Source organism: Coturnix japonica, chromosome 7, assembly GCF_054131305.1.
Source record: "Coturnix japonica strain WE chromosome 7, WE-NBRP24, whole genome shotgun sequence".
Classification (NCBI taxonomy): Eukaryota; Metazoa; Chordata; class Aves; order Galliformes; family Phasianidae; genus Coturnix; species Coturnix japonica.
In genome coordinates, this window is record NC_140669.1 from 1,366,350 (window position 1) to 1,393,287 (window position 26,938).

Sequence of the window (26,938 nt, forward strand, 5' to 3'; positions counted from 1 at the left end):
GCACACTTGGATGTCAGTGGAGTTAAACTGAGTGGGTTGAATTTGACTTTCAGGCCTCTTAATTTGCTGTTTGCTGTGGGCCTTTGGCTGGACCAGGCTCTGAGCATCCAGATGGGGCTGTAGGTGTCTATGTTCATTGCAGGAGAGTTGGACTAGACAGCCTTTAATGGTGCCTTGCAACTCAAACCATTCTATGATTGAATGATTTTTAATTACCTGGTTAAAAGTTCTCTATGAAAGTACTCGATGCCTTTTCAATAAGTTTCAGCATTCTTGGAAAAAAGGTGAGTTGTCACCATCTCATTTTATTATTTGCTTCCAGTTGAAGACAAGGTTCTCTGCTGTCACCTTGAGTCCCTCCTACCATGGAGTGGACGTTCTCCCCAGTGGGGCTCCAGCTATAGACTTCAGTATGGCAACAAATCACTTAAGCCAGGTTGCACACTCTTAAACCTCAGCAAGGTCTTTTAATACCCTTGCAACCTATGCCATGTTCTCTGCTAGACCCCCCAGTGTATGTGAGCCACAGCTCAGTGCCTTTGTGCAGGGAGCAGCCCTGTGTTTTGGGGAGTAGCTAATTGCACCATAGAATTGGCTCACTTGCCTGCTTTTGGGGGTTAATTTTTCAGTTTTAAGTTTGCTATCTGATAAGGCTGGTTGTAGTTTTGAAAATTAATTCGAATGTTAACTAATGTCTGGTTCATATCCTTGAGGATTAATAAAGATTGAGATACTTATGAATAGGTATTCCCTACTGTTATTTAGCGATTGTTTAAAATACTTGAAACTATGTCCTTAATAAATGTGTTTGAATTCTAGTAAGTAAATACTTCTTACGCTGCTTCAGATAGCTTTGACCCAATTGACTTAGAAAAGAAAGAAAAACAGCCAAGTAAAATGATCCAAGCTACAAAACACAAATATGTCTGAACTTGATTGAATATTAAAGGCAACCATCCTATCAGCCCTCATACAAATATATATGAAACTGGAAGATTTTGGCAATCTCTTCAGAATCCCCAGATGGCATTGGTTGCAGACATCTCTGAGAGGAACTAAGCAGTCATTCAGATCAACACACAGGCATGGGAGTTCCTATGCATTTGTTGTTGATACTATTAGTAAAAGTGCAGCAATAAAGTTAAGTAAATTTTTGCTTTCTGTAATCTTACCTGGGTCAAAAACGTTAGTAATGGATATTGGTTACAAACTGCAGACTCGTAACAGACAGCATATGGCAGTCCTGAATTCTTTGCTATCTGAAATTAAATTCTCAGTAATAGCATCTGTGCAGAATTTAGGATCCCAACAATTAGAGCGAGGTCAGTGTAAGTAATGTAAATCAATGTAAGTAAGGCAATGATTGATGGAATTCTGTAAATATGTGAAATAGGTACAAAATAAGCAAGTGATTTCTTATTAATTATGTGTGTGTGTGTGTATATATATATATATATATATTTAAAACAGATAACTATGGTGTGAATGCTAAGTATTCAGTAATGAGGTCCAAAAGGAGCGCTGTCATATAGTGGGTTGTGTTTCTGGATTGTAATACACAAGCAGGGGTGCATATGGAGCACACTCTTTTCTGCTTTTTCTTGCTGGTATAACAGATATTGAATAATATCCACTGCGTAGGACCAATTAATAAAGCTATTCTCTACTCAGAGTGATTCCTGAAGGTTTATAGACGAGGCAAGGAAAAGGAAAAGGCAATATTTCTAGAGAGCACAGAATCTTAGGATGGCTGAGACTGGCAGAGACCTTTGGGCCCCTCTGGTCCAAGCCCTCAAGCAGGGTGGCCAGGACTACAACCAGATATCTTATAAAGATCTCCAGGGAGCAGATTCCATAATCTCTCTGGGCAGCCCTTGCTAGTGCTAGAGCATACATTCATTGAATCCTGAGTTGGAAGGGGCTGACAGGGAGTGTAGAATCCAAGTCCTGGCTTCACACAGGACCACCCAAAATTTAAACTGTAATTATGAGATATTTGCAGCTTTGCTTCAGCGCCAGAATCTTCCTTTCATATTTATGCTCTCTTTTCTGATTTTTCAACCATTTTAATGCACAGCCCTTTCACCATGCCTTAGGTTCTAGGTTTGGATTGCTTTTTTTCTTAACACGTGGTGTAGTTTTCCTAAAGCTCTGTACAATCTTTGACTTGGTGAAGTTTTTGGTGTGTACAGCAGCATATGGGGAGAATGTAAATGCAAGCAGGGAGCACAATCAGCATAACTGGGGTTTACTCCAGAGCTGTGCTCATCCTTTGCTTTGGGCCAGTTTGTCTGTATTGTCTTAGCTTGAAACTGAAGTTCAGTTTTGTGATGGAAGTAAAGGTAATGACTGAACTATGGGTTTAAAAGGTGGAGTTTAGTGGGTATTTATCCAAATCTAGAAGTAAATTTGGTTACAAACCAGCAGGAATTGAAAAAGGTGAAAATTCCTATATTCTGAGTTTTTCTTGAGCCTTTTATGTGGTTTTAGTGGTATGTGGTCCTCAGATCACTGTATTTGGTGGTTCAACTATTGCGTCTTCTACCTCTATGAAACGTGTTACTCTAAAAGGCAAAAAAAACCAACAAAAAACCTCCCACAAGAGGCATAGTACAGAGATAATGTGTTTCTTTTTCACCTGCTTGTTCTTTCCCACCTCTTAATCATTGTTTCTGTTGATGCCTTTCAACAGTGATGCAGTGAAGTTCCGTAGCAATAGGGCTGACTTAAGCAGGGTGTGGAATGGGAAGGAAGGGGAGAAGATTTCTTGCTGGAGAGACAAGGAAGCCTGTACTTATTTTATCCATGCAGTGAGGATAATATACAAATAACATTGTGAAACATAAGTCATTCTGCAAATGGAAAGGAACAGCAACAGGGAAATCCAAACCAGGGACAAAACAGAGAAATCCCTGAAAGATGGGACTAAAGCCACGAGAGCAGTGAAGGGTATTATTTCAGAGGGAACAGTGAATTAAAAATAGACCTAGAATATATATGCCGTGGTCATTCACTTAAAAATGAGATTTTAGTATCTTCTGGCATTACGTCAAGCACCAGTGCAACTCTAGAAATACCTTATCTATAACCTAACTCTGATGTTTGGCTCAAAATCTGGAACAATAAGTACATTTCAAAGATGAGCTGCTTTCTTTTTTTTACTCTCATCAAGAATGTAATGTCTTATTTAAAGGAATCTCTAATGTTTCTGGCTTGTACTCATGGCATCTTGTGCAGTTAAGACCCTGAGTTTCATAAGCAAGGGGAGAGACCTTTTCTTGCTTGGGAATCATCCAAGGAAAAATTGGTAGGCTATGGAAGCTTGCAGGAAAGCAAAGAAGTAGGTGATGATGCTCTTTTGACTGCACTTCCCAGCCAAGGTAATATCATATTTCTTGGAATATGATACCGAGGAACTTGCAAATGAGGAATTATCTGATGGATTTACAATCTGGAAACATTTTACCCCCAAAATCCTGTTTTGCCAAAAACGAGTCGTTAAAAGGAAATGTCTTCCTTTTTTTATATCATTTTTCTTTCTTTTTAATATCATTTTTCTTTTATTTCCAGGCAGATTCTCCTGTGAGTCAGTGGATTTGGTTTCTCCAGAGCTCAGCCACCTGCACCAGTCAGTGATGGGGACTTCTCAAAGAAATGGTTCCAAATTGTCCTGGTGCTGAGTTAGCATACTCCAAGAGGAACCCACCAGCTAAAGAGGGCTTCGTATTACTGGTCCAGGAGCAGTTTCAGTGTCAAAATTGCCCCAGGAACAAGGTACACTTGGGAATGGTTGAGTAAAATGATGGTCACATCTGCCACCTCCCATGATGTTCCAGTTGTTTACTTGTTATTAGTGAGTAGCCTGTGGGCTGCAGGAGCCTGCTGGCAGCCACTTCCAAATCCCTGGAGATGCTGCAGTACACAGCTCTTGCTCTTCTTTTATTTTTTATTTCCAAATAAGGTTTTTTAGCCTTCTAGGAGAAATTTACAAAAGAAAAAACAGTGAGATCTTCTGTGATTTCTGACAGAATAAAGTTAAACTTCTGCAATATGCTAAGTAAGCAATCAAAAACCAGCTATAGGTGTAATAACCAGAACTTTGTGTATTTATGCCCATCAAAGAGACAACAGCAGTGTATTGTTGTCTGTCTATGTGCGGAAAACAGTGGTTTTCTCAGCTTCATCTCATGATTATGCAGTTTCTATGTGAGTTAATAAGTGTATCTCATTTCCACCCTAAAGATGATGGTGTCTTGGTTGATAGTGGTGCACACTGTGTTCATGTAGTGAGTGTTGGTTAGTTACTACTCATGAGGATGTTGTTCCAAAGGAGCTAAGGCTAAAGGAGATGTACTTGAGACCAGAGGGAATGGTTTCAAGCTATGGCAGGGGAGATTCAAGCTGAACATTAGGAAATATTACTTCTCAGAAAGGGTGGTCAGGCACTGGAATGGACTGTCCAGGGAGGTGGTGGAGTCACCACCCTGGGGGTGTTCAAGGAAAGACTGGATGTTGTGTTGAGGGACATGGTTTAGTGGGAGTTATTAGTAATAGGTGAACCGTTGGACTGGATGATCTTTTAGGTCTTTTGCAACCTTGGTGATTCTATTATTCTATGATTGTAAGTGGTAATTGAACTTTTAATTCCAATGGTAAAAATGCCACATGAAGGCATGCAACTCCTTGAGGGCTACATGACTCTCATACTGTCTTGGTGCTATGTGGGCACCACTGGTACCCACGGTGCATCCCAGATCTTACCTACAGTCTTCTCTATATCAGGACTCGTTTTGATCTCATTTCAGAGGTGACTGTACTGTGAGACTGTACAGAGCCTTGCTGATGGATCAGAAATGGAAAACATGACTATAGGCAGCAGCAGCTGGATAGAAGAATTTTGGCTGGATATTGTACAAAAAGGTCTATGTACCCTTAGGTTTGTGGTTGAAGAGTTCTCCAAGGTGTAGGATGACCTCAGAAATGTTCTTATTCTTGTGCTGCTTTTGTTTGCTTGTTATCTCTGAAAAGAGGGAAGTAAGAATTTCCAGATTTGTTGGTTTTTTTTCTCTGCAAAAACAAAATGTCACAGTGCCCTGTTTAGGAGATACATTCCTGGCTTCCTTGTTACTCAAAACGAGATCAACCTGTGTGGCCTTGAGTGGACTAGTGGACAGGCGTATTTTTTATTGCTGATTCCAACTCATAAATTCTTAACTCACTTAGAACTTGCCAGATTAAATGAAAAGTTACTGTAATTAGGGCTTTATTAAAACATGGATCCTTGACCTGATAGAATATAATAACTCATTTGTTTCAAATAAGACCTATTTAATTGTTCCATCACTGGCCCGAACAGTTCATGATGTGGCTTTGAACCCTCTCTGTTCCACACAGTCCCGTGTGTTCTCCAAATCCACTTGCAAAAAGCAAAATTCTCTGTGAAATTCTTGATCCCCAAGCCACTATGCAGGCAGAAGCCCCTAAAACAAAAATGTGTCATTGTAATTAAAAATTAAAGTCCTGAAAGCCTTTATTATTCAACGCTTGCAAAACAAAGTCTGTGAAAATACTATTCTTATACATGCGTCTCCGGGTTTTTTCTTTGTGAGCGACCTTCCTTCCCCGTATCTTTAAAAACAATACTTATTGATTTACAATCTTATAAATAAGGCTGTAAAATCTTGTAGCACGTTGCTATAAATAGATACTTGAAAAAGAAATATGAAAATTGCTCCCAAGTCAGGTCCATATATGGCACTAGTCAGCAGAGAGCCGTTTAACAGAGACACATAAAGTGCAGAAAATAATTTCTATTGGAAACGCAAAGAAATCTGAAACTAAGCACTGCTGCAAACAATGCAGCCGTAATGAAGGAATTACCCACTCCTTCTCCTCATCTTTGAAATAAGCCTCTCCCTTATTTAATTGGTTAGATACAGAAAGCGTATTACTATATTTGGGTCCTGTTTCCCTCGTATAGGAATATTCCTACGAGGAATTCCCAGTTAAAGAGTGAGGCAGTTCTACAGTATATTAGAAGAAAATACCATAGGAAAGTGTTATCCAATGGGCAGATGTTAACTTAAAGTGCACATTGTTTGGAAAAGGAGTTAATTAACAACTTATTAATTGGATAGAAAGTCTGAAACTGTTGTACTTCTAGCAAATACATAATTTTCTTCAAGTATTATTAAAGCGTTTTTGTTGTACCTATTAAAGATTCTTGTCTCTAAGTTAATTTCATTATGCTAATAAGCTATCATCGTTACAGAACCTAAGCTTTGATCCATGTTAATTGTCGTGATCTTCAAAGACAAAGTCACCACTTACTTTAAATGAATTTTACATCTTTTTAAAGAATCACACGGAAATTAGGGGAAGTAATTAATTTTTTATTATGTGTCTCAATATTTTTAAGGGAGGAAGTCAATGGTATTGGCTAGAATTCATTTTAACATTTAACTAGGGAAAACAGCATGAGGCAAAAAAACGTTCAGATGCAAAAGATTAAAGAAAATTTGAAACTGGGACCTAATTTGTCTTGATAAACTTTGGTGTTTAATATGCTTCTTTTGTTCTCAGTGTGAAACTGCAGGGTTTTGATTTGTAAAAACTTTTTGAAGAATTAATTCTGTCTAATTTTTATTCCTTTCTTTGCTTTCCTTTCACTGTAAGACAGAGGAGATGACCTTCAAACCATAACACTTTAAATATCTGTGAATATACAAGGTTAAATCTGTTAGAGGTCTGAGATTAGCTGCTGTATACTTGCAAAGTATGTACCTTTTGCAGCAATTTTTATCATTTAATGAACGATAACAAGCTCACATCAACCCTACGAGTTTTTAAAATATAATGGAATATGTGTAGCAAGTGATGTATTCCTCTTTCCTTTAAGTGTTGGTTTCTTTAACCCTCTGATGTTTTTCAAGGCTCAGTTCTGTATCAATAGGGTATTTTTTTTATTTGGGACCAGGACCTAAATGTCAGTGTTATCTGCCTAGCTATGACTAGCATCTCCCCTATGAAGAAAGGCTAAGTGAACTGGATCTGTTTAGCTCCTGACGGGAGAAGACTGAGAGGGGGCCTGATCCAGGTCTATAAATATCTGAGGTGTGGGGCACAAAGTGGTGAGGCCAGGCTCTTTTCAGCAGTGTGTGGAGACAGGTCAAGGGGAAACAGCCAGAAACTGGAGCGTAGGAAGTTCTGCTTGAATGTGTGCAAGAACTTCTTTATGGTGAGGATGACACAACAGGCTGCCCAGGGGGGTTGTGGAGTCTCCTTATCTGGAGACATTCAAGACCCGCCTGGACACCTACCTGTGCGACCTGGTGTAGGGAGCCTGCTTTGGCAGGGGGGTTGGACTCGATGATCTCTGGAGGTCCCTTGCAACCCCTACAATTTTGATTCCATGTCTGCCAATCTATCGTTTACCCAAATTCTTCTTTATCTTTTCCAGACTTTTCCTGTTTTGATTCAAGACGAACATCTTCTAAATAAGATTTTTCTTTTACAGAACGTTTCCTGTCTGTTTTCCTGACAAAGACCAACATTTAAAATTGCACTGAAATGAAAGTCCTTAAGTACAAGCATCCTGTTGTACTTGCAGTGAAAAACAGAACCTTTTTACATGGCAGTAGACAAAAGTAAACGAAAGCTAGACAAATAGATTGAAATCAAAAGCCAGATTACTAACTTCATTCTCCCTAGTTAGCAGCACACAAGTACTGTAAATGCAAGTAAACATCAAGTTTGAACTGAGCCTGGACTGGTCGGATTTCTGCAGCAGACAGGTGGTGAGCTCATCGCGAGGATTTTTCAGCATTAATGTTGTACTCATTTAGACTAACACCAGGCTTGAGTGACCCTCATCTGGATTTAACCTATGACCTGTCAATCCAGAGACATTCTCTCAGACCTCAACAGTTTTGCTTTTCCACTTTTTTTTATTTCTTTTTTTAAGCATAGATGACTTTAATCATTAAGCAGCTTTCATAAGCAGAACATACACAAGCACTGCTCGGTGCTCTTTGATTTGTAATCTAGGTTGCTGCCCATTTAATCCCCAGTGTCTAAGTGAATTCCGCTGAAGTTCAGAATTCTTTGATTGAGCACGTAGTGATTGGGTAAAGGATTGTATTGCTTCTCTGTCTGGTTTTTCAGTTTCTGTGACAGAGCTTTAAAAAGGTCCACTGCATGGTATGATTTATTTTCGTCCTTTTTGTCTGCTTGGGTATTATTTGATTGTTTCATTTGCTCCTTTTTATTATGGTATTTGGTTATTGGTTTCATGCCCAAAGGAGAAATTTCCGATGAAACAAGATTTGATTTGGTTTTGATTTTTTTTTTTTCCCCAGATGTTTATTTTTGACGTGTTTTGACGTAGAACATTCGTTCTTCAATATCGATAACCTTTTCCAAAAGCACAGACCTTGGGTATAACATAAAGGGTTAAGCTGTCCTACTGTATAGAGAGGCCAGATTCACCTCACCGCTTTGTGAAATCCAAGGAAAGCAGTGGCTCCTGAAGCGCCCTCCCTTGCCTGAACAGTTTGAAGGTATAGTTCTCCTTAGTGCATCTTAATAACGACAATGCTATGTGGATGTTTATGTGCAAACACAATTCAGAAGTGCTCATCCCAGCTGCACTGAGCTTGGCGAGTGAGTCATTTTTTCACCTGGCAGTACGATGTTGTAAAGCTCAGATATCTTAACTAATCCTGGCTAAAACGCAAAATTCTGTTTTGTACGAAAATTCCTGGCCAGCTCTAATCTTAACCTCTTGCCTATTTGTAGCTTCTAAATCGATGTCACAGTTGTAATAGCTTTGAAAACCCATATGTTTGTAAACTATAGAAACCTTGATATTCCAGGAGATGAAGACAAGAATTACATCTCTTGGCAGTGGTGCTTTCAGCTCAGTTTCAGCTAATGTTGGCTCCTCATTTTTATGCCTGTATACTACGCCAAATCTGCCTTATCTATGCAAACATATTAACACTGACTTCACTAATGCTGTGATGCATCAGCCTCTTATCTTCAGTTTTGACCGTAATGTTACATAATAACTTTCAAAATGCATTTCTTGATAGTTCAGTGCGGCCGCCTTTGGTTTCCCAACTCTTTTCTCAGTGCTGCCTCTCCTACCCACTGACTAAATTAACTTCTCACTGCTCCCAGCCAGCTAAGGCAGAAAGGTTGCCAAATAGTTTCCTGCTCCAGAGACCCTCTGCATCCCTTCTGTGTCATGGGCCATGACCCTGTAGCTCTAGTGTTTTTCATAGGTATATTTATCCCATTAGAGAAAACTTAGATTATTTGGCTTTCATGATATAACCCCAGATCTTTCCAAAGTTGCCCTAAACCTCCACTCACGCTCTTTTGCACGGTCTGCCATTAGACAGAGTTCAGTATCTTCTTAAACCAAATGTGTAATATATTAACATGTAAAAAAACCAACCAGATTGACACACTAAAATACCATTTATAAATTATTATAGGTGTTTATAATAATTCCTTTTAGGGCAATTAATGCAAAAAAATGAACAAACTTGTCATCAGTTGTATCTGGCTAAAAGTCCTCCTTAAGGAGTTTCATAAGATACTCCTTTGCAGTTTATTATTGCCTTAATTATTTTTTGGCCTAGGCACAAATGCACAGTTCCATCTCTCTCCCCGTCATGTCCAAAGACTGTGCACATTCTGTTCATTCCATCTCTCAAAATAAAAAGCCTAAAAAGACTCTCCTCTAGCTATTTAGGAAAGGCTCAGAAAACTTTCATAAGTGTGGCTATTATGTACGCCAAGAACTTTCTTATTAATGGAAGATGTCCTCAAGGTCTCTGCTATTGTTCTGTGGTCTTCCCCTCACCCAGGCTGGCTTCTCAGCATTCCTACAACAGCTCTGTTCCTCACAACACCCAAGAAGTCAACATCCCCCATCCCAGCTATGGACTGCAACCTGCAAACACAGAACATGCAGTCAAGCTCTTAAATCTTCCAGATTCCCATTTATGAAGCCACAAGCATGAAGCGTTGGAGATTTTAGGGTTTCTATGCCCTCTACATTAAAATTGCAAGTTGTAGGGTAAGGGAATCAAGAGAACTCATTAGGCTTCTCACAGCTGTAGGTGTCTGGTTAACAATCTCATAGAAATATGAGGAAAGCCAAGGGGTGAAGGGTTATGGGAGGCTGACCTAAATGTTCTCCATTTAGTCTGATCTGGCTGGAAAGGACTGTAGAAACCTTGGAAATCAATGAGTCGATGTGGTCAATGAGACTACACAGTATTTAGGAATAGTCCCTACTGCAAAATTTTCTTATTGCAACTTTTCAGTTCTTCCTTGTTTTTCCTCCTCGACTATTAAAAATTCCACTTTTAATGTGAAGCAGAGCTGGTGTTCCATGACCACCCTACAAGCACAGTGATCTGTAGCACAGTTAGAGGAAATCATTCCCCTTGAACTAGAGACTGAGAACGCGATCCAAAACAGGATTTCCAGTATTCCACCACCCAGATGACAGCTAGATTGCCCTGCCTCTATTATGCTCCAAAATAAAACCAAAAATACCCCAATTTTCCAACACAATAGTGAGAGGATATAAATTAAATGGAGTCAGGGAGAAATCTCAGATGCTCATTTGAGGTGATCTGTGTGGATAGATGCAGACTTGCTCAGCTTAGTCTGAATCTCAGTGTGTGCAAACAGTCTGTAATGATGACACATCTTGGTCACCTTCACAGCAGTGTGTCAATGAGACCTGATCCTTATGGCTGGGTTCTTACTGGATGGATTCTTGTAGAACTTAACATTTCTTGTTTTGTAATCTGCGACTGTATAAACAGCTAACTGAGTATTTGCCTTTTTATATATCTCTTAGAAAAGTAATGACTTTCTGAGAAAAGCTCTTCGATTTTCCTGTTTTCCAGAGCAGTTGCTCACGAAAAAGAAGTTTGACTCGAAACTTACTGTGGGAATGTTATTCAAACACTGGTTAAGTGCCAGAATGTGTTGGGAAGAAAGAGTTTCCAGAAAAATATCACCCTGATTAAAACCTGATTTTACTGAGTTTTCCTTATGCAAAGGGTTACCAGAATAGTAAAACAGTCATTAGTCAGATTTTCCTTCCCTTACTTGATCACTACCAGTGATACTTTTGTTGCTATTATTTGAATGATTTTTGTCCCAAGAACTCATCGTCAAGCTACTTAGGTACTGCTTCCCTCTAATCTCACTGATTATACAGGCTAAATGTCCTGTGGATACCTGTCTTTGTTCGGCAGTTTTCCACAGCATCACCTTTATTCTTTTATAAAAGATTTAATCTGGTATCAGAGGAAAGGCTGAAACGAAAGTCATAACGTCAAAGATTTTTCCTGCATATCTTATGTTCCCTGTGAAGCCACCAATGTAACTATCAACTGAAAACAGGCTGTCTTATGCTACAGGAGAAAATTAAATCAGCAGACAGCAGAGGACAACAGAAAATAGTATTTGGATAATTGAAGGGATTATGTATAGCAAGGCCATTTATAAAGTTTGGGTTTTTAGGTTGGTTCTTTCCAAGAGATAGAGCTGTGGGCAAATCATATTTGATACTCTTTGAGTAAGATCTTCAAAATGGCCATGGGAACGCAACTACTCTGTAAATATTGGCTGGAACAAACATCCACCACGGGATTTCTGAGAAACATGCCCCGTGTTTCATCTGAGCCGTGGATGTGGTTAAAACACCCTACTGTATTCTGCAAGTGTTGTACTCCTCTTAGTAGGAGATTGTAAGACTTTGGGGTTAACTGTCAGATGCTTTACTCTTCTAAAGACCTTTGCCTTTTAACTAAATGCTTGCTTATCTTTCTAATTTAACATAGTCCCACGTTCTTTTTTGTAGTAATTTTGGACTATCTGATAACATATAATGGAAAACATGTTTATGTCTTCCACTAGTTCTTGTTGCATATTTCAAATGCTTAGAACAACAATTTTCAGAAGCTTTCATTAAGGTTAATTTAAAAACTACATTAAATACAAACAGATTTTCTCACAAACAAAATGCAATGTGTACTTAACAGACTTCTGTATGTTATATTTGATAAAGTACCTCATATAAATGCAAATTCTGACTTTCTGCCAGAACCAGGTGGTATGGAAAATATTTCTATTAAACAAATAATGCTGGGAGAGCAAACTTCATGTTTACAGTATGTTACACTGAGAAAGACGATCTTTTCACTGAGGTCAGATTAGATTTATGTTATTCTATTTTGCTGCTTCTTCACTGAAGAAGATGTAGTACAAGGCCATATAAAAGGCAGGTATATTTGCACATAGGATAACTATCCATTCTTTCCAAGCCTGGCTATTTTTTTTTTTTAATGTTCTATATGGTTTTTTAGTTATTGCTGACTCCTTCTGCTTTCCTGTATGACTGCATAGGAAGATATCATGCTCTGAGCTGAACTCTGAATCTGAGCCATAAGGGTCAGAAGGAAGAGGAGCAACCCTTAAACCCTGTGTCATTTAGTATGTTATGAAAATGGAGCTTCACATGCCTTTTGCTGGGTGCCAGCTCCTCTTGCTGCAGTTGGATAATGTTCATTTGGAAAAGGAGTATGAAAATTAAAGCCGCCAGAGGCGACTCTAAAGAGCATATGATGGAAACAAATTGAGTCACCACCAATGTGGCTGACATTGTTGGTAGAAACTGGGACACCCGCATGAGCCATTGTTTGCTGTACCTCATCTGGTTTATGTAGCTCACTGAGTTGAAAGCTGGATCTGCATTAACCTTGTGATTTGAGGAGGATTCATGCAATGTGGTTTCAATTGTCTATGGATGCTTTCAGTTTGTACTGCGCGTTGCCAGTAACACTTGGTCCTACTGGTCTCCCACATTTATGGTGTTGTCTCAGCTCACCCTGATGAAGCTGCGGTGAGGACTGTTTCCTGATGTGGTCACATTTAGCAGGCTGCTGCTCTGCAACTCTTCTAGGAGAGGCTTTTTTTCACTCTTCCCTCTGCCCCAATAGCAGTTGCTGCATACAAGTTTTCCCTGAACAATTTTTACTTTGAAGGAGGATTTTTTGTTGTTTTTGTTTTTCAGACTGGCTTCTGTCCTAACTTGGTCTGACTCTGCCTTTAGTGCTGTTGTGGAAGTAGGAGGCCATGGTTTATTTGCTCTGTTCTTTTGAGGGTTGCTCAGGGTGAGGCTCATTCTGCTTTTACCACCTATTTCACTCATATTTGGGTACATGTCTCCTGCCTGTGAGCATTTTTCTTTGAGGATGATGGGACCTACTAAAATAACGAGTGATCACTTCAACCACCACCAAATTACAGCCATGCCCGAGGCAAATTACAACAGCTTTCTGACAGCGTCACCATGCTATCTTTATGACAGAGATGGAGATAATGAGAATTAATTAATCAGTCTTTGATTAGAAAAAAGAGGAGGGGGAGAATCCTTCTGTGGCTCTACAAAACACATGACACTGGTGTGCTTTTTATTTGATGATGCTTCTCAAATGTAGGGTGGGTAGGCATCATCGATGGCAGCATTCAGGGTTCCATGTTCTCTTTCTTGGTTACCCTTCCAAATTCACCACTGATGGGCTGAAGGGCCCAAAGTCCTCGTTTTATAGATAAATATATGTTGACTATTAAAACCGCGAGGCCTTTGCAAATGCTGTTGTTGTTACATCACAAAAACTCCAACTTGTATGGAGATCTTGAGTAAAGACCCAGGTGTGCTCTCCTTGACTGGAGCCAGCTCTGTCTTTGTTGCAGTATCAGGGTCTAAATGCTGTGTTGTACTCTTTAGACTGATGGCTAAATCTTAGAAATTGGTCCCTTATGATAAAACATGAACTACATGGTGCCAGTGTCTGACTGGAATTACAATTATCTAAGTAGATTCATTTGTATCCCTTTCATAGCAGCTTTTCTCTGGGCTCAAGATTTTTCTGTGGGACATGGGAAGAACAAAATTAATCTTATAAAGAGGAAGGGGTTTACACTGAAATCAATGGTTACAGAATTAACTGGGTAAATGACTTTTTCTTAATTCTTTCTCTTCTCAGAAGATGCAGTTTTGATGGGTACACAAATCCAATGGCTGACAAAACGCTGATACTGCATGAAATATTTCATCTTAAGTTGTGTGGGGCTGGACTGCATTTTAATATTACTGAAAACAGAGAGTGTAAAAATGTCAGCTTTGCAGTTGAAACAATCTATTCCGATTATTAACTATGAATAAGTCAAAGAATAATAATGCAATTCTACCTTTTAAAAAGTTATTACTTTTAAAAAGAGTAACATGGCTCTCTCGGGCAATTTTTAAATGCGAGCCAAATATTTGATTTTATAGCTTGGATTTGGATTATAGGAAAGGTTGTTTGCATTATATCAGAGAAACGGGGCATAGGATTAAACAGACAAGAGATAGGTATGAAATATTGCTGTAATGTTTGATGTCAATTGTTGGTTGGATGGGATTGCAAATCCCAGGTCTCTGCTCACAGGACAAATTTGTTTTCCCATTTTGTACCTTCAGTGCTCAGAGATTTCTTCACTTCCTTCTTACCCAACTTCAAGCTTAACTGCAGCTATTCCCCCTTGGATGTAGGCAGTGCAGGCCAAAAGATGCTGTGGCACCAAGGCACGTGTTCCCAGCCCAGTCATAACACTTATCTATAATGGAGTGGTAAAACTTTCTAATATGCAGTTCACAGAAATGGATTGTACCAAGAGCGTCTATAAAAGCCACAGCATCCATCTAAAAAGAGCATAATGTCACCATTTTTCAGTAGGTATCTTCTCTAAAGGAAAATAATCACTTTTCTAATTCATGATCTGTAAGTGATGGGACTGATTTTTTTTTCTTTTCCCCTTCATTTAGATCGTAGCAAAGTTTAGGACGTTTAAAATATGTATGTATGGAGAAGTTACAGATTGAATTGGGAATGCTACAGCTTAGATCATTTGATGTATCTTCCCATCACAAATGTAAGGGGTACTATAGCATCTGACAAAAATATTTTCTCTACATTCTGGGAACTGTTGACATTTGTACCTGGACAACTGCTGCCAGATTTACACCTTCAAACAAATGGCTTTTCTGCACTGCTCTCAACTCCAGAAGGTTGGTCATCTATAGCTGATTGATATTCAACAGTCTTCTCAGCCGCTTCTTTGCTGGGCAACAATCTTGGTAGCACCAGCTCCTTATCTGTAGTAGGTCCAGTGAATGATATAAACACTAAAACTTGTACCTACATCAGTGTCCCTGCTCTAGGTCATACTGACAGTGTTAAGAATTTCATTTCCAAGCCATTCCTTTGTGCTGTTGATTTACAAGGCCCGGGTCAATGCAATTGAAAATTCTTTTTTCCTTTCATGTGTCGAAGGAGTAATAAAAATCAGAGTCCTGAAAACTGAAGGTTATTTTATCAAGATGCTGGATTAATTTGTAATTGGCTTCTACCAATTAGCAGCAAACTCTATGTTATATATAGCTTATATCTACCTAATGACTGTGCTGGATGGCCTTCAGTATCTTGAAGAGTGAGAGCCAAGTTTTGACTGTATGATTTGCTTTATGTTCCATGATAGCAGCAATACTGGTATGAAAATACTGGAATATTTATATCCACTGAATTATTTTAGTTTAGTTCTTTGATCATTAAAAACTGATATTTAACATAGTCTGACCTGTCCTGTAATTATATTTTCATACAAATTCATTAAATTATATATATACTTTGCTCAAGTCAGATTCTGGTTTTGACCGCCATACTCTGTATAAACTAGCTTGTGTGTAGGCCCAAACTCAACTTGTTACGACGTACAATATTTATGAATGGTCCTACTTGAAAGGAATGAAAATAACTAATTATAATAATGCCACTAAATGTCATGGCTGGGTAGAAAATGGAAATCCCTTCCCATTACATATTTTCTGTTTTTAGGAAAGAAATTAATCCGACTCTTGGATGAAAATTCGAAACCACAACATTCTTCATACGAAAGGATTTCCAGAAATACCATCTTTTTAGTAAATCACAACGATTTTTCAAGTTGCTGATAAAAATGAAATCAATTAAAACTTTCTTAGCTAACACTGTATTTTAACAATACAGGGAGAAAACACTTCAAATCAACTATGGCTTTCCCGACAGCCTTTTCCTGGAAAGGATATTTTCTGCTACAAAAGAGTTTTCTACAGAAAAATTCTGCTATGGTCAACTAACTAGAGCATCTGGTGTATGCAGCTGCTCTAAGGTAAGAAATCTGGCAGCAGATATTTGCTTAAGCTTATCATATACAGAAGAGCCATCAGAGTCTCCAAGAAACTATTTCAATGCAGAAGTGTCTTTGCCTTGCACTAGACCTTGCAAGGTCTGCGTTAGAAAGGTGAACTGTGGTCTCCCTTTTGGCAAACGTCTGTGGATGGGAAAACAGAATATTTTCCTGTTAATATCTAGCAAACAGACAACATATTATATATTGTGCTTTTTTTAAATTTAAATTTAATAAATTTAAATTTAATTTTTTTAATCAACCCCCCCACTGGCTACCTCATAGACAGAAGTTGCTTCATCTTAGTGTACCTCACTACTTCAATCTCCAGCAATACAGGCTTTCCTCTGATCACCTACATGTTCTTTACTGACATTCTCATCAGAATTAATCTGAACTGATACCAGACAATGAGAGTTTAACCTGACACATGCTACCTTTCAGATACCCATATCCCTTGCAGTTCTTACTCACAATCTTAAGCACTATTTATCCACCTGATGGATTTGAGCTTGCCTGAATCAATCTTCCTTAAGTACACATCTGTAAATCCTCACAGGTGATACCACATGGTGCATTTCAGTGGAATACATTTCTCTTAGTCTAAGTCCACCTCAGTCTGGCACTGATGGATTTCACAAAGCCACTTCTTGCATTTTTAAGCAGATATACTGATAGTTTGAGAATATAATATTGAAAGCTCAATAAGCATTGGTAAGTTTAGCATGTTATTTAGTCACATAAATTCTTTTTTACATACTACTTTGATTCAACAGATAAAAATAATTCTGAATTAACTTGCTCTACTCAGACCCTATCTGCATGCACAGTTTCCATGGAAGTCAGCATGTTGTAGAGCAGAATTTAGTCTGTGTGTTTAATTCATCTTAATCACTATTATTAATTCATAAGTACTGTTTCCAGAAATGTATTCAGTTAGTTTTACATTAGTCAAAATCAATTGTATGTGATTTATTTTGATCATTCCAGATTACAATTTTGATGTATCTGCTCTCATCCTCTATGTCAAACCAGGCAAAGGGGAAACGTGCTGCTGAGGAAGAGACACCTTATATCCACTTGCTTTATTCTTTATGCCCCTTATCAGGGATCCCAATGTTCTTTGGGGCTAGCTGTGTCATGGTGAGGGCTTTCACAGAGCAGAACAAAGCAGTGAGTAATGAGGTGACATTGAGCTGGCACCCTAATGGTGGGCTGGGTGGACTGTCAACCCTTCAGTTTTGGAAGATGCAAGGGGGGGGTTCCAGTATAATTAGCCATGATGCTTTCTTACTGCTTGCAGAAACACTGATTGTAACCGTGTCTGACTCTTGCAAGTGGTTTTGCTGGGTGGGGATTTATGTCAGACAAACTTGCAGAACTGAGCCCTCAGTTTGCAAACGTAGGTGATGACTTTGGGTCAGCGATTACTGAGGATTTCACCTGGAGGTATGTCTCTATCTTTACATGCCCTGCTCATGCTGTATCTCCCATATGTACCTACTTCTGCAGCTTGCCAGCTGAAAACTCCATTCACAAGTGACACTGAAGGCTGCAGTCCATTCAAATTCATACCGTAATTACATTTCATCTGAAGACAGTCCTTAGCTCCCTGTGTAGGTTTGTCTTCCTCCCAGTCTTTCCAGTTAGGCATTAAATAAATAAATAAATCCCATTTCCATCTCTTTTGTGGTATCTCCAGCCAAAGATGTCTCCGAATGGTGGAGAGAGGAAAAATGAAATCAAATCCTGCTGACAAAAACCCAGACATTAAACCTGTGACCACTTGAGAGGAACCTCCCTCGCTTCTGCACGGCGCAGGGCTGTTGTACAGGGAGCTCCATTTAAGCCAAATTCACAAAGCTTTTGTGGAATTAAAACAGCATGCTCCATACCAAGATGCCTTCACTTCCTGTGCCTTAATGTTAAATCCTATAGAGCTGTGGATCTTATAAATGATTGAGTTATTTTTAAACCACTGGATCTCTTCCAGTCACTCTATTTCACACTGGATTAATTATGTAAGAATACTGACTTGTTCGTCACTAATGTTACAACTTTTAAAAACAACATGCTGTTTAAATTCAGGCTTGGCAACTCTTGCCTGAATCTCCTAAAATTTATGGCACCACACCCATAGCATAATAAAATCTTTAGTGGTCCTTTGTCTTTTAGCTTGCCTTCTATTTTTTCTCAAGGGTGTTTTATGCTGGAAGATGCATACAAAAGTTGTCCAGATGTTATTTGTATCAGAGCAGGGATTTCAGGCCAGCTATCTGTGGTTGCAAATGTTTATTTTAATGGGTTATTGTGCAATCCTTGCTGTGTGGACCTCAGTGGCCTTATATGTACGTTCTCAGCAATGCCAGCACATTGTTTTGAGATATATTATGCTCATCCAATAGCACTGTTACTGGTCACTGGGGGAGTAAAAAATGTAACACCTGTAGGAGCGCAGGCCATGCTTTTGCCAAGGGGCGCGGGTGGGAGCAGGACACAAGGCCTGAGCTGAAACAAATTGCCGTGCTCCATCCCCACCGTCCATGCTGGGAGTTTATTTTACCATTGAAACAAGCAGAGGAGTGGGTTTATCGTACGTAGTTAATAAAGCTAATAAAGTGTCAGCCCAATGTTTTCTTGATGCTGGAGTAAATTGTGTATCTCGTGACTAAAAACATGTTATGTGTGCACCAATTAGGGCGGCGACCTTCAGTTCATTGAAAGAAATTCCAAAGGTGAGCTTCGTGACACTCTGAAGAGATGCTGGAGGGAAATATTGAAGCTTTCCACCAAGGCTGTGAGCCAAGCCAGGTTCCATCTGTGGGCTCTGCCTCTACTTGGTCACATCTATGAGCCACTACTAAGGATGCATGATGGAGTCATGTCAAGGTGAGCTCTCCCACCAGCAGAATGCTCCCATCAGATTTTTTTCCCCCAGAGGGTGGTGACGCACTGTTCACAGGTTGCCCAAGGAGGCTGTGGATGCCCCATCCCTGCAGGCATTCAAGGCCAGGCTGGATGTGGCTCTGGGCAGCCTGAACTGGTAGTTGGTGACCCTGCATGTAGCAGGGGGTTGAAACCAAATGAGCGTTGTGGTCCTTTTCAGCGCAGGCCATTCTATGATTCTATGATTTCTGTCTTTCATGGAGAAGGAATCTAAAGGTAAGGTTGAACCCTACAAGTATTCATCCGTTCAATTCCATGACATGTGGGTGAGTGAGATGATGGTGATTAAAGCAACAGAATGGCACTCATTTGCACATGCAGAGAATTGAGCCCATTTAACCTTTGAGACAGAAGGTTATATATTTTTTATATTTTTTATATCATATATTTTACATTTTTTAATGTATTAAGTCACATATTTTTACTTCACTTAATTAACACAGATAAGCTTGAACTATTCCAAGGTAGTCTCAACTCACATAATTTGGTAGGAATTTGTATAATTTACCACGCTGCCTCCAGCTTCCAGTGTTCTGAAATCGTGCTTAAAATAATTAGATTTAAAAAATACAATTGGGATTGTTTGCTGTCTTTTCATTTTTCAGCCTTCAACCCCACATTTTGAACTTCTCAATAATAAAGACGGGGCAATGGTTTAAAAAAGCAAAAGTCCATGTTCTTAAGCATCGTATGGTGTTGTGCTTTAGTAAGATGTTACTGGTGTAATGGGTATTGTCTGCAGCACTGGCCCTGCTTGTAATTCTGCCCAACCCTGCTTGTTTTCACCACCGTTCAATTATACAAGGCCTTTCCATAAGTAAATTAGTTCAAATAGCCATCTTATCCTCAAATTAAAGGTATCGTGTCAGCCGTGAGTGGCATCAATCCCACCATGGAGATGGCTTAATTGGGAACCAGTGAAAGCAGTTAACAGATGGCCTTTTATAAATCTGGGGCTGGGATGGACACTAAATATTTGTGTTCATGAGATTATAGAGTTGGAAGAGTGCGTGATAGGGCCTTTCTGATGAGACCCCACGCATCCTGCACGCGTGTGTGGGCCTGGTGCATCTCTTGCCAACCGTTCCCAAAACCAGAGGGTCAAATATTTAATTTTGGAGCCCCTCCATGATGGGGAAATACTGAGCGTAGTAATGGCCAAATCCTTCCTGTAAAGCCCGTGGCCATTCATGCCAAGGAGCTCCAGGCCTTCTTTGTGGGCTGAGAGGATGTCCCATGTCACTCCACCTGCAGGTTGTGGGGCTGTGAACGCTGCAGCAGCACCTGGGAAGAGGCAAATCCCCACCTCAGGGTTCTGGCAGCAAGCTCAGAAAGCCATCACTTCTCATTTATGTTCTGCAGAACATAAACGTATTTGTAAATTTGAAAGCAGCTGCTGAATCTCAGCAGTAAACCGGTTTTGTTTTACAAAACCTTTGCTGTTTGGTTTGAAACTAGCGAAGTTTTGTGTGTATCCAGCACTCCTCTTCACATTTCAGGGAAGATTTTGTCTAGCTGCCTCTGTGACATATGGTAGTGCTTAGTGCGTGCTGTATGGCCTGGAGCCATACCACTGCAGCCTGTATGTGCTTCAGATCTCCCAGGCTCAGGGAATCAGGATGAGGCAGCTTGTGCAAGGGACCTCCTAGAAAACATGGGAGCACACTGTGCAGTGCTGAGGATGAGGTGTGTTCGTCCTGCTGAGCCCTGCCCCTCCGTGCAGATAAGGTGCCTGGGGGCTCACCCAGCTTTGGTCTTCACAGAATGCAAAATCAACCGCTCAGTGCACCGTGAATGTAGTGCAGATTGTAGCCATGGGAAAGCAGCAAACAATCCCACTTCCTCAGGTAGCCCAGAGGAAGTGCTGGTGTGGAGGAGAGCAGTGACAGACTTATCCTAATCTTGTTTTGGGGGGAAACGTTCCTGTTACTACCACCCATTATATGGGGTAGCTAACCCTGCCCACAAACCTGGCTCACTGTCTGGAGAGTGAAAGCAGGGCTCCAAACAGCCTGAATAAGGGATGGGGTCCTCATCACAAGCCTCAGTGTCACACAGACTGCTTCCCAGGAAGATGGGGACCACAGTCCTCAGAAAGCCCCTGTGTTCATATCCATTTGTCAGGGTGGAAGAGGAGGAAAGGAGCTGATGGTGAAGGAGAGGGCTGCGGGTCTGGCTTTGCAACCTCCTCTTGGCGATGTTATTAATTTGTTCTGGGACCTTGGGAGACTCATTTAACCTCTCTTTGTCTCAGATTCAAACCTCTACAAGCAGTTATTATAACATTTGGCTGCATTATGGCATTGTTGAAAGGCTTAATTAAATTAAGTGTTCTGAGATCTTTGAATGAAAGGTGCTATCCAAGTGAAAGCCCGTTGATGATGATGACTCTAAATTACGAGGCCAAGTCCTTCACAACTTTTACGCAGCCCTTGGTCAGACAATGTTATTTTAAAACATTATTTCTTGAAACATTAAAAGGGTTTGGGGAGTGCCATGTGTTTAGTCATGACATCTGACCCACAGCAGGAATGATTTGTTAATGGAGGATTTAAAGGGAAGAAACCAGCCGCAGGTTGATCACATACAGGCAAACACACGTTAATCGCTTAAAATGTGTATTTATTTTCTTTAAATAGTTAGGAATTTGAGTAATTTCAGAATAAATATTCTCTTAAGTAGGAAATAAGAATCAATTTCATGTTTATAGGTGTTATGGCCAAAGGATGCATGACTTCTTCCCTCAGACATGTGAGTAAATCACTAGAAGGGCTGCATGCAAAGTCTGCTGAGGCTTTCACTAGTGGATCTCTTACCAACAAGGAGGTGAAATTCCTAACTACAGACTTGTATTCTTCTGCTACCTGTGCAAACTCCTGCACTTTGTTACTAAAGCTGTCCATTCTTCTGTCAGCTTCTCTTCACCTGTTTCTTGTCCTCAAGTTTCCTTTTCCCAGCATCTAGATGTGCTCATACTCAGCACTGTTTTTCATCTGGCAAGCCATCAATCCTTCCTAGCCTCTCCCATTGACTTCCCTTTTCAGAGTTGCTCTCTATTGCACAAAACCTACCTTATCAAAGTCACCAGAATCACAAGTGAAATGATAGTTTTTTTAGGTTTTTTGTGTGTATTATGGGCATGGGATCACATCTAGTTTCTGGGTGTGGGCTCATTAAAGGTCTGCTTTACAGCCCACTATATACTAAGTAGGAGTCTTTCAATAGACAGGAAGGATGGTATTTTGGTTAAAGCCTTCAAGAGATCAGGATTCAGCTTCTAGTTCTGCAGGCTTCCTGTGTGGTTTTGGGAAAGATTCTTTGTGCCATAATTCCCCATCTGCAAACTAAAGATGATATTACATCCTGTTTCTCACCTTCTCCCTGCAAGCTCTGTAAAGCTGGGAAGGCTGTAAGCACTGGAGAGCAAATACTGTCATTTTATACACAGCACTTTCCACAATAGCTTTTCACTTGCAGCTGAAAACTAATGACTGTTGTAGTGCTAATAATAAATAATAATTGTGAATAATACTTCTGGCCTTACATGCACTTAAGGTTGATTCTTCCAGACTTCCTGTAAGTTTATGCTGGGACGAGACCGAGCAAAGAATAAATCACAGCAAACTCTTCTAAATAAGGTGGATTTCTTTTTTGTTATACTTTCTCACTGTTTACTGAGGGAGAACGAACAGTAGACTTAAGACCATCAGACTCATTTCACCTTTGTTATACTTAAACTAATTAGTCTCAGAGATGAAAAACACATTTCTCAGATTCCAGATAATCTTAAACAAAACACTTCATGCTGATTTTATTCTGCCTCTATCTGTGCAAAGATTAAACAAAACCCACAGTTGGTTTCATCTGCCAGACTTGAAGAAAAAAAATCATGCCACAGAAAGAGAAGGGGGGGCAAATAAATCCAAGGCAAGGTTTGCAGTGCTATGAGTTTGCTCATCCTTAGTTTATCTTCTGCAAATGAGCCTGTATAAAACAGTCCACCTACTGTTCTAGTTGCTACGACATAATGCAGTTCCACTGAATGATCCTGTTAACCTAACCTTCAATTTGCTGGGATTTGAACTCTGAATTACAGCTTACTAACATAGTTTAACAGCTGGTACAAGGGCTTCTTTTGAATTTTTAATCACATGAATTAAAGATTGCTGGAGATGCTTTTCAGACCTCCACTAGCAGTGATCCAATGTACAGACAGACAAGTATAGGTAGCCCCTGGTGGATTAAGAGCACAAAGGTACTATGGCTGTGAAGCAGCGTCGCACTCTTTACTTGCCAAATTAGGAATACCAAGGCAAATTATTCATCCGAGGATAAATTCACATTATGGCTCCAACTGGACCCTGAGCTTCATTTTAAAATCCCTCTTTTCTTTATTTCTCCTTGCATTTTTTTACAAGCTCAGAATGCAGGTTTTGAAGGCTTGATTTAACAGAATGTTCCTTTGGTTCTGTATATAAAGAGAACACACACACGCACACACGGGAGGGAAAGAAATATATATATATAGACTGATTGCAACTGATATCTGGAACGCAATGAAAACAAACATGACTGTCTGTGAATGTTTCAGGGTGGATGTAATCGTTTGTTGCCATCACGCAGCGTGCGGAATGCCTGCGTTTGGATTCTGCACACTTTGTGTCTCCCATTAGTTATTCCAAGAAAAGTTTTCTTAGCGAGGATATTTCTCAGGGAAGAGAGAGAGAGAGAAAAAAAAGGCAAAAATGTAGCTGAACTGGATGTATCTCTATTCTAACATGCCAGCTGATGAGTGCTGTGAGAGCTCCTGCCTCCTAAGTTCACATCCCTGCAAGCATGGAGATCAGCATTATAACATCAGTGGAGTTGTTTAAACAGAGTTAGTGTATGTGTGGGTGGGGGGGGGGGGGGGAATAAAATCAGGGCAGCAGGAGCAAGAGAGCATGTTGCTTCTTAATTATGCTGTATTCTCTCTCCAATGGATTGGCCCTCCCCACTTGCCCTGAGTAAAGCAACTGGCATGTGGCATCCTCTGCAGCTTGAGGAGCAGTGGCAGGCGTACAGCTGTTCATGCTGACACACAGGTGTTGGGCTTTCGGATCTGTTAGCTAGACAGATTTTTAAGGGTGTACAGGGGAATCGTCTGCAGTTGTTGCACAGAAAGTGAATTTTCCAAGGGATAGAGGAGTTAATCATTATGGAAATCCTACTCTGCAGATTGGGAGCGTGGATCAGAACCACATCTCCATGCTCTCTGCTTGCTCAGGGTCACTGTGATAGCCCGTCTGTGCTAAGGGTGAGCTGATGGCAGGACTAGGCCATGATGATTGAGGGTGGATGAGCCCCATCTCTGCCTTCTGTATTGACACCTGCCCTTGAAGAAGACAAGCCTCCAGAGAGCTGGTGCTGAAGCTATGGTGTGTTTTGTGAGGTCCTAGGGGAAACCTCAGAGCTTTGGCAGTATTCTGGGTCTGTACGGACAGTATTTGCACTCAGAGCTCCATGTTAAGTGTATGCAACAAAGTGGTGATGACGTGCCTGGTTTGGGATGGGCGTGTTGAAATGAGCATTGGGAATATCACCACCTTGTATTGAATTCCCACTATTGACAGCCAAGTGATTTACCCCTTTACTTTCAGAAGGCTCTTAAAACAACTGTGCCTCAGTTTCCCCTAGTAATAAATTATTTGATTTAATCAAGTGATAAAAATATAGATCAGAGTGCTGTATCTGTAATTACTAATATCTTATGTGCCTTATAGGTATTTACTGGCACAGGCTGCCCAGAGAGGTGGTTGAATTGCTGTCTCTAGAAGTGTTCCAGAACCATGGAGATGTGACACTGAGGGACATGGTGAGTACACACTGTGGGAGTGGATTCCAGTTGGACTTGATCCTAAGGGTATTTTCCAATCTTAGTTCTTCTGTAGTTTTTAATGTTTTATTAAGAGCCCACGACTGAAGGAAAGGTGTCAAGAGAGAAGTGGGACTTCAGTATGGGAGGTTGAAATGAGCTGCAGCAGTCCTGCTAGGTCACCCAGGGCTCCTAGTGTGTATCTGAGGGTTACCAATGAGCACATTCTCCTCCCACACCCATTGAACTGAGTTGCTTTGTAGACTCAGAAGGATTTCCTGGAATGTTGTCCCAGAAAAAAAGAAAAAAAAAAAAAGAGGAAAAAAAAATAGAAAAGATGAAAAATGCTAAAGCTTCCTTCCTGTTTGGTCATTTTGTACATAATTTCACCTTGCAAGAAGTAAATTGTTCTGTGCACTCAAGGACAGAGAGGGTTCCAGTGCTATCTCCACTGTGAGCACCAGCCTTTCCAGGTCATATTCTTTCGGTGCATCATGGGCAGCACCAACAGAGCTGCAGGAGCAGAGTGGCCAGTGCTAATGCTCCCCTGTAACTCAGAGTTGAGTGATGAAACCCAAGAATGTGGAGCAGCTGGGAATGGGCCTTGGAGTGCTGATAGTGGGCAAGCTGGGGAGTATCACATTTCTCCCCTGGGAATAGGCCTTTTTCCCTCCTAGAGTTAAGTCTTTTGTTTTGTGGGTTTTTTTTTCCTTCTACTCTTAGTTTCATTCCTTTCCTCGTAGCTGACAATGGGAAATAAATCAAATCCATCACTTTCTGCTCACAGTTTCCCAGGGAGGAGGAGAGGAGGAACACCTCAGCCCCCTGACTTCCCAGACTTGCTCACTGATCTTGAAAGTGATGCACTCCCGTGCTTATGGCACACACACACACAACCCAGCACTACTACACACTTCCCAGGGTCTGGATATTGCCATCCATCACAGCAGCTCTGGTTCCAGTTCTTGCTAACGTCTGAATTTCCTGCTGGCTCAGTGAACGGCTTTCAGCTTGTGGTACATTATATAGCTACTGGGTGAATGGGACTGAGCATTCCCGTTTGGCTCCGAGCGCTGTGTTCACCTGAGCTTGCTGGCAGGATGAATAGTTCGCTGCAGTTCTAGTGCTAACCCCCTTTGTGAACTAGCAGTGAGCCATGTACCTTATTACAAAGGCCGACAGCTCCCTGGAAACTTAAATCCACTCTTTCTCCTCTCCCTACCATAGGGAGCTATAAAATAAAAGGTCTTGGTTGGTAGGCATGTAATATAACAAAAAAACCTCTGTTGTGGCAGGATCCAGACTCCCCGGTAACAATAAGGATTATGCTCTCACATCGAAAATGCAGTTGCTAGTTTTAACTGTGGTACTTTATTATGGATTCCTACAGTGTACATTTATGTCAGAGGCTTGGATGTTTAACTTGAGTCAAGTATGAGCAGAAAAGAGAGCTCAGCGTCTTATTTTCAATATGGAGGGAAAAGATGCAACTTGTTACACTGCTTTGATGCAACCTTCCTCCATACCACTTCTCAGAGAGCTTTAAATAGCCCGACACTGGCACTGGGTAGGCGCTGGCAGAAGAATGGATTTTTTTCATCTGATGGCTCGCCAAGGTTGTTTTCAAGAAGGAGAAGTAGAAGAAGAAGGGGAAAAAAAGAAAAACTTTTACATGCCAGTCATTCATTGCCTGCCAGTTCCCATGGTTCTCCTATGGATGGTAGCCACGTAACTATTGAAAGTACAGTAAACACTGAGGAAAGTGAAAAGAAACTTGTGAAGAAGAGAACAGCGAAGGGAAAGAAGCTGGATGTGGAGTACTGGTAGTAGGAGTCA

General features: G+C 40.4%; 1 long non-coding RNA gene across 4 annotated transcripts in view; it reads left to right on the forward strand.

The window, feature by feature from the left end:
- Positions 1-16,280, forward strand: part of LOC107317048 (uncharacterized) — a 69,867-nt gene extending 53,587 nt beyond the window's left edge. For all 4 annotated transcript variants that reach the window (XR_014948160.1, XR_014948162.1, XR_014948161.1 and 1 more), the window contains 2 exons: positions 3,571-3,774; positions 16,143-16,280. This is a non-coding gene — a long non-coding RNA (uncharacterized LOC107317048). The remainder of the gene's footprint in view (positions 1-3,570; positions 3,775-16,142) is intronic.
- Positions 16,281-26,938: the final 10,658 nt, after the last annotated feature.